We start from the raw sequence: 12,900 nt of genomic DNA on the forward strand, positions 1-12,900 counted from the left end.
GCCCTCCTGAGGCATGCCCAAGTGATGGCATTCGGGGTACCTCAGGAGCTCTCCAGGAACATCCAAAAAGAGCCAGACATCTTCCTGTCCTGAAGGACACTAGATATTCCACAAGCCCTTACCACACACCTGTAAAGACAAGGTGTCTTATACTCTAATTGGAGCCATCAAGGAAAAAATGTAGAGGACCTCAAGGACATGAGGACATGGAGAGACCGTCTTCTAACAGTACTCATCAGGGATTGGTTTCTGACTCACAGGTTATCAGGCCAGAGTCTCATGAAAAGACTTACCAGATTCTTTTCTTAGAAGGCCTCCAGAACTCTAGCGGCTTGTCACTCAACCCATCATGAGGACTGTATTGCCCAGAAGACACCAACACATACAGCACCCAAAGAGGATAGAAGTGTTGCCCATTGCAGAGCATTTAGGGAGTCACAAGGTCAGTAACATAAGCAGTAGTGTAGTAGTAAAGGTTCTTGAATGGGAGAAGTTTCAACTTGATACTCAGCCAAAGAAAGCACTCAAGGAAGGATGGCGGAGTTTACATGGAGAACACACACAAAAAAAAGCTCATCACTAGAAATTTGAGGCAACTAATGATAGCACAAGGATGGGCCTACTGAGATATGCAGTTTTCCATAGCTCTATAACCTGACCAAACCTTTCGGTTTACGTTTTCACTGAGCCCTCACTTACAAGTTCTCAAAGAGATTTCTGTCAGAGTATTTTCCCAAAAGAAAGCTGAGCAAGAGTTTGGTACAGCCTGATTTTCAATTAAAAGAACCATGAAATAACAATAGGAGAAACTACTTATGGAAGTATAGACAAGCGACATCAATACTGTTGCCAAGATAAGAAAGATCATTCAGATAAACTTGATGTAAATCAGCTGTTGGCATTTCAGTGCGATGTGGTCCAGCACTCCCAGAGGAGAAAAGTCCCTGTGAATTCTATCCAGACAGAGCTAACATGTTCCAAGAGTGGGACTTGGGACAAATATGCCTCATAAGTTCTGTATGCCTCATAGTTCTCTGACTATCTCCACATTGGAAATATAAATTGCAGCATATTTAAAAGAAATTTAGTAAAATAAATATGAACCTGCCTCTGACTCCTAAACTCCTAAAAAGGAGACACCTGTTTGTCAGGCAGATTAAGCTTGTTTCAGAGTGCTAAGGAAAACCTTATCATAACAGGACAATTTCCTTACTGCCAAAGTATTTAGGAGTCCTCTCTGACTACTCTCTGTATCATTTGAGAAATCATGACAACCCACAGCATTTCAGAGGCCAGTCAGAGCTAAGCTTCTGATTTTGCATCTAGAAAGAGTTGAGTCATTTCATTCAGAGTAAATGGTTCTTTCACCAACACAGGACCAATAACAATAGTATCGGAAGAGTAACTTCATTTGGATCATCAATTATTAAGGGACTCATTTTGGTCTCTGAGCTGCATGGTTGTTTCTGAAGGAAAATTTTGACCCGCGCTATTTCTTAATGACATGAAGAAATCTATGGCTGCCTGATCAAGCACACAGTTGTACAAACTGCTGGGTGCCATCAAAAATGATGGAAGGAAATAGGGAGCAGGAATGTTTGTAAGATCAGGCTCTCCATCTCTATGCAAGACTTTCAGGGTAATGCTCAAATGAAATTTTCTAAGGGGAAATTCTATTATAATCCTTCTCCTTTCTGCGTGTTTCTTCTGCAGGGCTTATTGCTTAAGAGATCAACAAATTCAGTCAACAGTCCAGTCGATACTTGGTTAGCTGCAGAAGTAACCATTCTGAATTAGCTGAAATTTTCAGTGGAAATTCCCATGACTTTTCCAAAATCTGTGCAAAAAGCTGCATGCATGTATTTATGATATTCAGACTTGCATTCAAATGATCCAATTTCTGTATTTTGGATTTTCAGCTTATATCTGCAACTCTGGACTGGAGTTCATACCAATCACCTCCATTGCTGCCAGGCAGCCAGTCTGCCAGAACTAGAAATGAGAATAGGCTTCAACATTGACACAGCAACTGAATCCTGACCTCAGGGCAACAATTTTTTCTGCTACAGCTAGAGATTTGTGAAATGAGCAATTACGCAAGAGTTCTCAGAAGTCAGAGGAGGTTAAAGGAAAAATACAGAGGTATCTTCCAGAAATACATCAACCCTGTACCCTTGCTGGGATGCCAAAGAAGAACTCTGATGTCAGATAATGTCCTCTTGCACAGATGGGCTAAGACTTTTTAATTTCTTCATAACCCATCAACAGCTTTGCGTGTTAGAATTTGAGGGGAGGAGACTGAGGGTGGGTGTGAGTGTGGGTGCGGGGGAAGGTGGGGGGACAGATGAAGGGGATCATTTCCAAGAAAGTATGAGATGTTTTTTCTTCAAGTCACATGATATTTCCTCTTTCAATTATTATCAATTATCGAATGAAGAAATATCTCTTCGCACCCTTTATGTCTGATCAGTGGAGTACTGAAAAATCACCACTTTGGTATTGAAATTCTCTTCAGAACAGGGAGGTGATGGTGAATATGTTGTCTCTAATGTCAGTTCATCCCTTTGAGTGCTTGTTGTTCCAAGCTCCATCTCCCATTTATTTTTGAATATTTCTGTTTCCTTTCATCCCCTCCCAACATGATTCTATAAGGGTCTGCAAAGTAAGTACCCTCTGTTGTGGCTCAGACATATCAAGAAGGTTCACAGTGCGTTTAAAGCACAGGGGGCCTCATCAGGTTTTGGTGTGCCTAGGTGGCAACTAAGAAGAGGAGCAACAAAATTAGAACTATTCAGCTGTTTTTTCAGTTCAGACTCATGATTTTATCGATCTCTCTCAATCCATCATTTTCAGGCTGAAGAGTCTGACCTTTCCAAACACTTGAACAACCTAGTCTCCTCTTCCAAAATTTTCCTATCCCTCCCCAAAGACACATCCTGTGGGCTCTGTAAGCTGCTGCAGAAGTGTATCTTTCACCAGTTCCACTGTTCTTCTGGAGTAGTTTCCTGATTCCTAGATCAGTAGTGTCTAGGAATCCCTAACAATTACCATTCAGGCAAGGATACATCTGAAGAATATATCCCTTCAATGACAGTATTTCAGAGCTGGCAGAGACAGTATTGTATCATAAATCCCCCACATGCATCAGGGTAGATTCACTGACCTGAGTACTCTCTTTCTCGGCTTTTAGTCAAACTCCAGCTCTGCTCATTTCAACAACCTTTTGAGCTTCAACTACCTCAAAAGTAGCCTTGCTGGCACCAAAGTCCTTCTCTGCAGCTTGCACCTGAAGTCTGGTTCTCCTTCTCCTCTTCATAGTCTGAGAAGGGCCTTTGAATCACTCTTTCTCCTCTGGAGGGTTACAGGCATATATGTGATTTTCCATCTGCAGAATTTTCTGAATACAGAAATTTCAAAAGACACATTGAAATAAGAAAGTGCTAATTTACAGATACTCTACAGCAGAAAAAGTTGGAGTATTTCATTAGAACACCGTTGAAACATCTCTCTTTTACTTTAATATGAACATATCATTTTAAAAAACATATAATTCTGTGTGTCTGTCAAACTCCTTTCTGATCTTCAGGGCTGAGGGTACCTGCTTGCCCTTCTGTTACAAGCCACATAATTTTCCCAAATGCCATTAGTCTCTGGAAAACCTTTCTCCCATCCCTGATGCCTGTAATATCAACTCCCAAACCAGCCCATGCAGTTTCTATAGAGCCTCATCCTGAAAAAGTGCATTGGAGAACTGGGTACACAGTTTTGATTTTAAGGAACCTCTTTTAGGATACCCCATGACCATTCAACAAATATTATTTCTAGTTTGCTATAATGTAAAAATAAATGCATACAGAGTGAACAAAACAATTGTAAAAAATGGAACTGTTCAGCACTCTCAAATAAAAATGCTTTCCTAGTCTTTATTTGAAACCCTAGCAATTTTTGTTTTTCCAAGAAATAAAAAAATTTGGGGCTTTTCTTTTGAAATTCATATAAATGCATTAGAAAAAAATTGAATTTCCTGCAGAATGGAAATTTCAGTTCCTAAGAAACCCAAGTTTAAAATTTTAGGTTTCAGTTTGCTTTATTTTTAATAAGACCAGACACTATTTAGGTGAGAAACTGGATAAAAAATAATTTCTGCCAGAATAAATAGTTGGTATAATAAGAGTTTAATAGTTGATAATGACTGTGAGTCCTTTTGAAGGTAAGTGAATTTTATACATTAATCTTTAAGCAAAATAATAGTGAATACCGAAAGATACCATATCCCTTTTTTAATCAAGTGATCAATTTTCAAGAAATATTATCAAATCAGTGTTATCCAGTTCCTTAGATTTGTAAGAACAAGCTTTTGCATAAAACTCTAGGCTATAAAAGTATTTCCTTTCATGTTCTCATGCGTGGAAGTTGAATTAATAAATTTAAATATTCCTCTTTGCCAGTCCCTATCTTAGAGCTCATTTCAAATGACTGTTGTTCCTGCTTTCAATATGAAAAAGAAAAAGTCTTATGATTATTTTTCCATTTCTTGCTTTCATATATGTGTATATATGTATTTATAAAGAAGAGTAAGATGGAAAAAAAGGGAGGAAAATAGAGATTTGTAATGTTTTTTCACATTTGTTTCAAATGAATTTTTTAAGATAGCCAAGTAATCTTTTTTGAATGATTCTAAATGCAAATATCTGAAGATATACAAAGTAAAACATTTTAAAATGACCTCTTCTCTTAAAAAAATATAGTCCAACATGTTACATGAAAGATCATGAAATATTTTCACTTCATCCTGTCAAATGCTTTTTCAAATGCTCTGTAAGATTGCCTGTACATGCCCTCATTAGAAATGGCTCCTTAACGTAATGTGGGCTGTGCCAAATAAAAGCTCTGCCCTGTAAGAACGAACATATTTAAACCTATGGCACAGCACTGCTCAGCATCAAGAGGAACAAACACGGAGAACTAAGAGGGCACAACATTGGAGCTGAGATTTTGGATTGACTTGAAGGAAAGCAACAAGTGTGATATCCAGAAGGGCACTGTAGGAAAAAGGCCAGGAATCTGACAAAAATAAGAGTATGAGTAAAGAAAACAAATAAAGTCACCGAGAAAGCTAGCTGGTCAGAAGCTAGGTTGCACCCATTGTGCTTTTAAAAGGTTAAAAGGAGAGAGGCAAGAAGGTAAGGAGACTTTATTTCTGTACTAGCATCAGCTATAGCAACACCTAGCCCCACATGAAACCTGACTGAGCTTAACCTGTTAGATAAGGATTGCATCTGTCCTTGGAAGTACAGTGGCTTGTAAAAAAAGGCAAACTCCTTTTTAAGTGAACAGTGTTATCAAGAGATCTGGGAAGTCTGTTGTGGCTACAGTTGTGGTTAATGTTACGCAGTCATCATTTGAAAGAGATATGTGAAGGGTGCAAAGGTGTTTTTGCTCTTGTCAGGCATAACAGTATTAGCAGTACCTTTATTGAGTCAGCAATAGGGAGTTGCCCAAGGAGACTTGACAAACAATGCTTAAAAATGAATGTTTAACACACAAGTGCTTGCAGAGAATCACAGAAAATCTAAGCCACCTGGTTTCACCACCTGCTTATTTTCTTTCAGAAAGAAAGAAGTTGTATTAGAGCCAAAGAACTTTTTTGCCTGTGTGAGATTTTGTAAGAATGACTATCAGTAAGAAGAGGTCATAGAGGATTGCTTGTTTTCTACCTTTCAGTATACCGTCACAGTCATTTTTCTCCGGTCATGGAACACAGTGCGTGCGACTAGATATTACAATATAAGCAGTGTAGTCTCACACATTGTGAGGGCTGTATTTTTGTCTAATCTTTGAAGCCTATTATTTTCTTCACTAAAAGGCCAGGAGCTCCAATTTCTTTAAAGACAGCAGTTTCCATTAACAATATCATTTGATCAGCCAGGGACCTAGCACTACAAGGCTGGCCCTAAAAAGTAGCATTTGCATGAATAATCTGGTGGCTTTTAGTAATAGGTCCTAATAATATATCCAGTAACTATTGTTCTAATGTGTTTACAAGAGATATTAAAAAAAAGACTTAAATTTGACCAATTACATAGACATATTTTCCTCACGTGGACTTCAAGTGCAACTTTTTATTCTTATTACGGCCAGCACTGTTCAAAAGGGATGTTTGAAGAAGCACCTTAATGGCCAGCATTGTGACTTTAGGCTATTATGTTATCATACTAATAATTGATCTAGGGGTGCTTTCTAACCCAGCTATAACATTCTGGAATAACAGGAAATGCTCTTGATTATGTTTTATGCAATGAGAGAAAACTGAATGGGGTACACTCAAACATTTCAGATACATGATTTATTGTCATTTATCAATTTTATGTTTCTAAATTTTTCTCCTCAGAGAACAGTTTCTCTACTTTAAATCTGCTCCTCTCAAAATGATTTATAACCTTCATCCACAATGATGCCAAGGTCTTTAAAAGATCTGAGACCTGAATAGAAATCAGCCACCACTGAATCATGGCCATTCCACAGGGCAACACTTGATGATATTACCTGAAGATACACTCAGACCTTCCAGGTTTTACATGACCTAGAGATATGCTGCTATGGTGGAACGAGAGTTTGAGAAGGACAGTGATTGTCATTGTTTTCAGAGGTGAATAAATACTGGAATCGCAAAGGTCTGTGTTGGAATAAATATAGGGCATTTACTTTTATCTTGTTCCAAAAGAGCTCCAATCCATCATTGCAACTCTTCTCCCCTGGAACTATAAGTTGCATTCCACTTATGCCCAGTGTTCTTTCCACAGACTATTCATATTAGAGATCATCAGAAAACTACCCAGAAAAAGCTTTGTCATCAGAAGATACCGAATTGATCATCAAAAACTAATAATAATTTCAGAGGAAAATGCCAGTTTTGACCAAATCCTCATTAAGGTTTCTCACGTGAAATTTCTTGACTTCCAGAGCAGCAGTGACTTACTGATTTTCAAAGAACTCACCAGGACATGAGAGAGCAGCAGAACAGGGAATTCAACACGGGTCTCCTTCATAAGAACTTTATTCCAACAAGCCATTGGTTATTTGAGGAATAGGTAAGGGATGTTGGTTTCTCTGATGCAGAGCAGAAAACTGGTCAGAAGTCTCAAAAAAGTGGCATTGAACTGAAAAAAAAATTTTTTTTGACCAGCAATAACATAGTTAAATATTCAATCAATGTAAGTATAGCTATGACTTAAAGACTCAGTGGCTCAAATACCTAGCATAGGTGTCAGGTTTCAAGAAAGTTTCAGACTGAGGAAAGAAAGATCTCTGATTTCTAGTAATTAGATGCCTTGAGAATAAGACCTGGATCTGTTATTCAGGGCTGTGTGAATATATGACCCAAAATAGATCCAGATATAAAGGAAGGAGCCTCTGTTATCCTGAGGGACAGAGATCCCCCTTTTAATAACCTCATCCATTTAGGCTTCATTTTAGGAGGTTCCCCTTATGTCTTTTACATTGTTGGTTGAATTTCATTTTGAGTCTTGAAGGACCAAGGGAGACAAGCTGTTGTGGTCAGAATATAGAAATATGTATTGTGGACATAATATAGAAACCATAATTTATCACCTTTTTTCCACAGTGCCCATTTTCATTTTGCCCATTACAGAAGACTGTAACCCTCTTCTCCATGACTTATTTTCTTTAACAACTTGATGCATTTTCAGTGTGATTTAGCAGCTATATTTTCCCTTCTCAGCATTCTTTAGCAGCTATATTTTCCTTTTCTCTCTTCAGTAATGTATTTGCCTCAGTTAATAGTGCCAAAACAGACACCAACACAGAGAATGCACTATGTAGACGTGAGCCATGAAACTGAGGCAAAACAGCAGGTGCAAAGATGATCCTCCAGCAAAGATGACTGGCAGGAAATTCCCCCAAACGAAGGCATTTCCTGTTCCTCCACCCACTCCTTGAAGGTATTGTAAAGAGAGGCTATAATTCAGCCCTTGAGGTATTGATTCCATTAACTGTGAATCATCACACTATTGCAGAGCTAACAGTGTCCTCCATTATAACTGCTATAAAATACTTTTCCTCTATTGTATTTCCAGATCATGCCATCTTTGGTAAGTCAGCTGGATAACCAAAATGGGAATTTAAACAGGGCTTGAGGCTTGCCATATTAGAGTGAATTAGAAGACTGTCTATATTTCATAAAGGGAAATCTCTCTCTTCACACATATATCACCTCAACACATACTTTAGCAAAGGCTACAGATTCACAGTGAGACTCAAACCCCATGCTTGCAAAGATGTATGTCCCTTTTTTAAATTCATCCTCATCTTTTTCTCATAGAAACAGCATGAAGTATTTCTGAGTGACTGCAACAGCCTCACTGACAAAAAGCCCAGTGTAGTAGATTAAAAGGAAAGCTGTGCAGAGGCAGTGATGTGTTGTACCGCCCAGGGAGATCTTGGGTACGCATCAAATGAACCCAACCTTCAGTGCGTGGGTGTGCTGAAGTTTTAAAGAGATTTCCATTCAAGGAGAAAAAGGAGGCTCCATCTTAAGCTATGATGTGCCACATTCCACATGAGTTAGGCAAAGTAAATTCCCTAATTTTAAGAAGGTTGCCCAGGCAGCAGTTAAGGTGTTTGGATAGATAAAAACTTCTCCATATGTTGCATTTGAAATACAACGAAGAGACTGACCACCACTTTGTTCAATGTCTCTGTTACAAGCAGTGGACAGCACAGCAGAGCAACTAGAAGGCAGAGAAACAAGGTAATTCAGGAAGCCAGCTGCTGCCCATCATGGCATAGCTACAAAATCAGTGCTGGCTAATGCCTGGAAGTCGTTTATTTATCAGTCTCATTCATTTATTAGCTGCAGGCATAAAACCTGTCCCTCTGAGAAGCCCAACCTTTTGACATACTCTGACAGCCACACCTGGGCTCCTGCATGGCTTTCTCCATGCCTCCCAGAGTCCCCCAGCATCCACCTGCCATGCAGCACTTGGCTGTGGCTCCTCTGAATACATAAATAAATACACAGACTGAGAAGGGAGGCATACACATGAAAACCTCAGATCTGGCTTTCTGCCACGATGGCATCGTGTTGCTTTGCCAGCTGAGATACCACATTGCGGCAAACCCGTAAAATCGCTTGGCATGTATTTTCCCATCCCAAAAGGAAAGAGAGCCCAGCCCTGTCCCTGCTGTAGAGACAACATGACAAAGCACCGTTCCCAGGCTCATCCTTTTAACTGTTGAAGCTAGTGTGGCTTTATAGCATTATGTCACAGTAAATAAAAATAGGAACACTATTCACCTCAGATCTGAGAGCCATGAAGATGCTTGGTAAAAATCTTTTTTCTCCTGTCTCAGGAGCATGTAAAAGGTAAGAAGGATCAATGCTTAGAAGCCATCACTGAAATACAAGTAGGGATGTAACAACTGTATCTCTCTATCCAAACTACCAACTTTTTCTTTGTCATTCTAAGCCAAAATCTTTTGAGAGCAAAATAAAGGCTACCTAATTCAGTAAGATTAGCCAAATGAGACAGATGTTTTAGAATGGCACAGAGCTGTACATGTGTGACTTCAAAATAGAGCTGTTGATCCAAGGTGGCACAGACTGTGGCTCATTTCCTGTAAGTACGCATATAATCTTCTAAACCAAAAAATGTTTCCTGGTTCTTGTTCACCATCTACTAATGCATCAAATGCTGAACATGAATGAAAAAAATGTTGCAGCTAAAACTATCCTTTAAAGATCCTAGAGAACATGCAGACTTCTTGCAATAATCTTTCTTTTGCCTCATTTTATCACAGAAAGTATGATTGCCCATCAGCCCTTCCCTTGCCTGTGCAAGGATACACAACTTGTGGGTTTATATTTACCTCAAAGCCAGTGGTTTCAGGGAGCAGCTAATTTTTTGTCAGGAAGATGTAGTTTTTCACCAGCAATGTTCAGATGGGAATCAAAACAGTAACAATTCTGAGCGACTTCATCATTCAAACCTCTTCTCTATCCCCATGGGCATGGCATGTTACTGAGATCTTGGAAATACACGTGTAGCAGTGGGGAAGGTCCCACCTTCTGTACCTGCTCTGCAAGAACACACAGAGTGATACATTAACTGTTCCATTTCTCTGAGGGGTCTTTTTCAAAGCAAAGCACTCCGGCGTCTCTATTTCCACACGTATTCAGGTTCCTTGCCACCCACATCAGAGATGAGTGTCGTGCTAGGAAAAGGCGGAACTCTATTTTCTGGCCCCACATGCTGAACATAGGGCAGCACCTTAGAAGGGCACCTCCTTCACCACACGTGTTGTTAAAGTCCATGCCTGTGGTAACAGGGTGATTAAAATCAGAGAACGTTATGATTCTACAGCTTTGCAGGAAGGTACAGCAAACCACCCACAGAAAAAGACACTGCACTTAAAAAAGCACATGAAAAAATTGCATTGTTTTCTGCCAATAATTATACACTAAAATCTTCTGAAATGAGGCACCTTGATGAACAGTCAGCCATTCCAGTTTAGCAGCTGTAAAAAAGAAAAGCTGTTAAAAACCCCGGTCTAAACAGTTTTCAGGAGATGTAAAATATGGCACAAAATAAGAAAATCAAGAATAAAAATTTGCTGTCCTGAATCTTCATTTAATGTTTATTTGGAAACTTCCAAGAGTTTAGACTGTAATATGAATTTAAGCACTGCTTAATGACTCGGCTCCAGCTGAATGTATTCTCATTAAGCAAATGTCTCTTGATTTGTCCCGATTAAGCAATAGTCATTGCTATTCACTGTTGTTAAGTGAAACACAGTTCCTAGAAGGGTCCCCAGTAAAGTAGACATCCCAGTTGAACATATTGTACCCCTGCTTAGATTGAATTCATGGTGTTCAGGTAGGGGCATCCTTTAATGTCCAGAGAATGTTAAATCTGATGCTATGATTATTTACAAAAAAAGACTCCACTGCCAGTGATAACATCTCACACCCAAAACGATGGTCCCAACTAAACCAAAAGAATCTTCTCAAGGCTTTTGGCATGGCCCTGAGTAAAGACGATATGGTAGATAATTATCCTCATAAATCCCACCAAAAAACAGTAGGTAAATCCCCAAGACAACTGACCATTTCAGCCCAGACCGTACTCCTCATTGCTCTTACAATGGGTAATGCATAGACCATGAAAGACTGCTCACCTCCACTGACAAAGGCTCCTGCCAGCCCTGTATCCAGGAGGAGCTGTGTTATGGCTTCCACGACACTGTTATTTGACACAATGATATTACTCAAAATGCAAGTTAAATATGGGTAATACATTATGGAATGAAAGCCCTAGATTAAACTGTCCAAGGACAGGAAACACATCCTGTTACGTTTCTAGAGTATCATGTAATTTACTGTCAGTGCTGTGAGTTCTTTGTAAGAATATCAATGTCTCCACCTCTCAGCCAGGAATATTAAAGAGGCATTATTACCTTCTGAAACTGTAGACTACAGACTGTAAAAATATAGACTAAAGGCTCTACAAAGGCATTATTCCCTGGCAAAAGAAGTAGCTAGGAGTTGTGTAATACACCTATTCTATGCTCTTACTGAAATGGTCTTCCACACTATATTCAACCTCAGCCAAGTACCGTAGTCACACCTCTCATCAAAATACTATAGATTTTTTACTAGAAAAAAATTTTATTTGAAAAATTCAGATCTTAATCCAGAATCTGCTTTTCTAACATATGCTACTGTAGAAACTAAGATAACTGCTTAGAGAAAGCATATCTGAGCTTGAGTTGATTCCTATTACTATGATTTTTCTTCTCTGCATTAAGGTAACATTTTCAGATTCCCATTTGCTTCTGGGAACCTTGAGTAACTTCAGCAACTAATACAGCTTTCTGTGTTTCTGTTCAGCCTGATGTTTCTCTCGGTATGGCAGACATTCAGATTCAGACTATCTTTGGCTGATTAGCTAGTGTGATAATCACACAGAGTTTGAGAACTTTATTAGTAATAATGTTCTATATATCTACATGTAGGCCAGAATCATTGGTGTGAGTAGGCCTAAAATGTGTGAAAGAGCAGATGCGTCTTCTGCTTCATGCAGAGAGGTTGTGGGAGTAATTCCAGCAGCTGATTAACTTAGCCACAAACTCTTGCTAAGTGAAGGAGGAAGTTTTGCCTTCAGCTTTTTCATTTCAGTCATGCTTTATGCCCACACAGTCATAAAATAGGAGAGCTGATCAGCCAAGCTCAGCGCTCCATAGCAGACCTCCATTCTGAACAAACTTTGTCATCTTGGTAACTTGGTCACAAACGGTACCATCAAAATTTGACAATCCCTAGTATTTCATAAAGAAAGGTGTATCAATGATTATTAAGGATGCTGATATATCTTGGACCTCAGTATGAAATGGGAATTTTTAAGCCAGTCAGAAACAAAACATTAGAAAGAAATGAAGCAAATAAGAACTAAATTAATCTCATTAAACTGTTTGATAGATCTAAAAAACCACAAAGCAATCATACTAACTTGAGATGTGGGGAATGTTACAGTCACGGCACAGAGCTGTTTCATATCAGTGTGTTAATTTTTATATTCCATCCATAATGGATCAAACTGAGTCAAAAAAATGATGAACTCCCACATGACAAGATACTAAATAAGAATCAGAGAACACGGACCACAAACTAACCACAAAGTGATCTAACATGAAGATGGATATTTCTGTGAAGATTTAGAGGTATAGAAGAGAGCCTGGCATTTTGTTTGACCAAAATGACAAACCAAAAAGATGTTCCAAGAAAGTAATTTGTGGATGGAGATGGCTGAACAAAGCAAAGTGAGCAGCATTTTAGTGCATGACCAAAGACGGTTTGTATGGTATGGTTCAACATGTCATGTA

The sequence above is a fragment of the Apteryx mantelli genome, chromosome 2 (assembly GCF_036417845.1).
Source record: "Apteryx mantelli isolate bAptMan1 chromosome 2, bAptMan1.hap1, whole genome shotgun sequence".
NCBI lineage: Eukaryota > Metazoa > Chordata > Aves > Apterygiformes > Apterygidae > Apteryx > Apteryx mantelli.